The sequence below is a fragment of the Schistocerca piceifrons genome, chromosome 1 (genome assembly GCF_021461385.2).
Source record: "Schistocerca piceifrons isolate TAMUIC-IGC-003096 chromosome 1, iqSchPice1.1, whole genome shotgun sequence".
Classification (NCBI taxonomy): domain Eukaryota; kingdom Metazoa; phylum Arthropoda; class Insecta; order Orthoptera; family Acrididae; genus Schistocerca; species Schistocerca piceifrons.
In genome coordinates, this window is record NC_060138.1 from 511,371,770 (window position 1) to 511,375,584 (window position 3,815).

At 39.2% G+C, this 3,815-nt stretch overlaps 2 non-coding genes across 2 annotated transcripts; one reads left to right on the top strand and one right to left on the bottom strand.

Annotated features, from left to right (window-relative positions):
- The first annotated feature begins 950 nt into the window (after positions 1-950).
- Trnad-guc lies at positions 951-1,022 on the top strand. Its single transcript has one exon. It is a non-coding gene; the product is annotated as a tRNA-Asp (tRNA).
- Positions 1,023-1,762: 740 nt separating this feature from the next.
- On the bottom strand, positions 1,763-1,836 carry Trnai-aau. The gene has a single exon. It is a non-coding gene; the product is annotated as a tRNA-Ile (tRNA).
- Positions 1,837-3,815: the final 1,979 nt, after the last annotated feature.

The following is a 3,815-nucleotide window of genomic DNA, read 5'->3' on the forward strand; positions in this document are numbered from 1 at the left end:
TTATAGGAAAAGTATTACTGAGACAACAAGAAAATAAGAGATATTAAAATTAATCTGGTAAAGCAGTTAAAATTACAGTAGGCTTTCAGAAGATAGTAGATATTTGAAATACGTGAAAAGGTTAACATTAACAAAATGAGTATACGTGTCCAAAGAAATTATTTCTGCAAGTTAGTACATCTGTTTAGAAAGATTGAAAGTCCTTGCAAAATCTGCTGGGTCACTTCTGTATGGAAGTGAAAGTTCCTCACTGGGAAATGATTTTAGCAGCACTGTGGATATGACAGGAAAAGACCAGGAAAACTATTGTTGAAAGAGTAACAAATCTATGGTAATTAAATGTGCGCAACACTGCTAAATGTTGTATAGTATTCCAGGATTAACTACTCTTTATGTCAAACACAAACAATTCAGTGAACTGTATCCAGTGAAAAAACAGTAGTAACGAACAACTACGTTTAAACGTGACATTCTGTTGTTTTACTTTGTATATGTTCTTCCCCTGCGAATATAAAATATTACTCTTATGTTTGATGCATGTCGTTTTTATTCTTTACTATCTTTCAAGCAGTCTTGTGGCATACTTTAAAATAGAGCTTCAATATACGTTTTTGGCAAACATTTAAGTCTCGTTTAATCTCGGAGCCAAATCACACACAGAAAGAAGTAAACCCTTATCATTTCATGTCATGACATCTTCGGTTGTTTCATTCCCATTACTCCAGCTATTTGTTTTCAGTGCTAGCAATTCATTTGGAATTATCTGGTCTTATCAGATAAGCAGAAAAGGCAGACTGTTTGGTTACAATATCTTGAGTCGTGAAATATGTTTGTAAGTTATTTGCTTGCGTGCTCTGCATGTTTATTTCATAAATCGACATAGAACTATATCAGCGGCCGCTGCGTTATGCGCACCTTCTAAACATTATGGATAAAGTGGCGTAATGTGTTCCTCGGTAGTATAGTGGTCAGTATCCCCGCCTGTCACGCGGGAGACCGGGGTTCGATTCCCCGCCGGGGAGAAACACTATTTTTACTATCTTGTCTAGGTAGGAAGTTTTCATCCTGTATCATTTTCTTGCAAAAGTGGACTCAAAATTCTTCATAGAAAGTATGAAAGGCTCGCTCTTGAAACTCATGAAGGAGTACACACAAGTCATATATATGTCTGTCCACGTGAATCGGGCTAATAACATGAAGCACGAATTTTGATATAGAAAAACCGCTCAACGATTTCCACATCTTAGTTACTGTTTCGTCAGCCCTACGAGGTAGTCCGTGAGGCGCCGTATTACCGTTGACAAGAAAAACAACTACGGTTTTATCACAGCTGGAATATCGATTATAAAATGCTGAATTTCAAGGAAAACCTAAATAAAATACAATTTAATATATTTCCAGTTACAAAAGTTCTGCAGAAGATTCTTTGCAAACAAGCTTTGGATAGGCTCGAACCACATATGGAAGACTGAATATAAAAACTTCGAAAATAAACTCTACCGGTGGCAGCATCCAATTTCACTTGTTTCCTGCACTGCGTTAAAGTTATTGAGCGACCCTAGCTAGAGTATGGACATAGGTATCACCATCTGGCGTGTGAATCATGTGTGTCCTGTTGTTCAGGTGTAAGAGAGCTGAGTTTTTCAGGTACGCAGAAACTATTATCACCCTACACTCCTCAATGTAGTAGTTTACAAAACTCATCCAAAACTGCAATCAACTGCAAAGGCTATTGGGCCCAAAATTTTTAACAGAAAAATGTTGGCCCGTGGGGGGATCGAACCCACGACCTTCGCGTTATTAGCACGACGCTCTAACCAACTGAGCTAACGGGCCAGACGATTATAAGGATGAACCGTTTTCAGTCTAGTGAACATGAGTGTAGTTTAATCTATAGAAACTGAGGATACGTAATTGATGGACACAGATGTCACTGTATACAGTAATGAACCAACAGGGCTTGTAGTAAAAGGAGGCAGTTAACAAAAATCATTTAAAGGCTGAATTAAGCTGACTGTATGTGTAAATATTTGAAAAGTTTAAAAATTTGTAAGCATTGGTAAATGAACTAAAGAAATGCTATGACTATCAATTAGCCAAAGCCAATACATTTTAATGATCAGTCGGATTGTCGTCGGTGTGTAATCAAAAGGTCAAAGTTCGTTACAACTCAGATAGGAGATCAGTGCAGGAGAGGTAGACTACATATTGGATTCGAACCCTGTCCGGCACAAAGTTTTAACATAAGAGAAAGTTATATAATAAAAGATGCGACAGTTATGTTACGTAAACCTCCCGGGTGTTACGTCAGAACAGTTTCGTGTTTATGCTTTTCACACATTCAATGCCGTAGCGCTATCGGTTTTGCCACAACTTTTTATCAGTTAACGTAGTGTAAAGAGCAGGTAGTGATACTAATGCAGTGTAATTTTTCTTGGTATTTGCGAGTGAATCAGTGCAGTGCTTTCAAGAAATCTTGCTGTTGGTCACTGACAAGAATATTTATAGCACTAACGCACAAAGCCAGTTTAACATAAAAGCGACGCAAGTGGCCACTTGGAGGCAGGCGCCCAGAAGCAAAATAAGACGTAAATTCTAGCGAAAACCGACGCAGTGCCAGTGCGTAGTTGCGACCTGTCACTGGCCTTAGTGTCAAAAAATATGTCGTAGTTAGTATAAATGTATTTGAAATATAAACTTCTAGATTAAATCCCCATCTAATTAGGCTCACGTTTCTCTCAAGGCCTACCTTCAGCTCATTACGGGTTCCACGCTATTGTACATTGGTAATTCGTACAATTTAACGCAGCTGTTCCATGTCTCGTCTTCACGTTTGGAAGCGGTGCTGCACTTGTCTCTTCGGTGAGTTACGAATTATTTCAAACACCCCTTGATCATTTCGTAAATGTTGACCACGCTGTGCATTTCGCTGGTCCATTTCTTCAATAGTGTCAATAGGAGTGTAATTCACTTTCGATATGACCACCAAACAGAATAATCCGTGGAAGTGAGGTCAGGTGGTGTTAGTGGCCAAGGTACAGGCTGTGGGCGACCTATACATCTAGGATCACACTGACGCGGCAACAAATTGTGCGTGTGTGCATGTACCTCATTCCCCATTACGCAACTTTAGGGTGGGCTGTAGATGAAATTTGAGCAGAATTAAAAAAATGGCTCCAAGCACCGTGGGACTTAACGTCTGAGGTCATCAGTCCCCTAGACTAAGAACTACTTAAAATTAAATAACCTAAGGACATCACACACCCATGCACGAGTCAGGGTTCGAACCTGCGACCGTAGCAGCCGCATGGTTCCGGACTGAAGCGCCTAGAACTGCTCGACCAGAGCCCAATTACTTGGGAACTTAATAGAAAAGTTTACGTTTCAAATCTGTACTAATTAGGACAAAATTTAATCCTACAATCAGTGGTAGCTCATATACCACGCATTTTGCAGTTATCATACAAAGGTCTCAGTAGTGTACACATGTGTAATAGAACGTTTTCCTCCAGGTATCGAATACTTCAGCCTGTATCAGTTTTCTCTACTAGTTATGATACGCCCTCCAGTTGGTGCGCCAAAGATAAAATGACTGAACTCACGTGATGGACTCTTGTAGAAAAAGGCCCTTCACAAACAACTGCTACTGTCTTAATTGTGAAGCGGTGCAGAAGATTTACTCCAGCAAACAGCAAAAGGAAATTATCTGTGAAGAAATTCACAGGGATTGGCACATTTATTGTTTCAGAAGATTAGTTGGTCTTTCTTTAAATTTATTCCCTTTTTGACAACTTTTCATTTCCAAAACTATAATC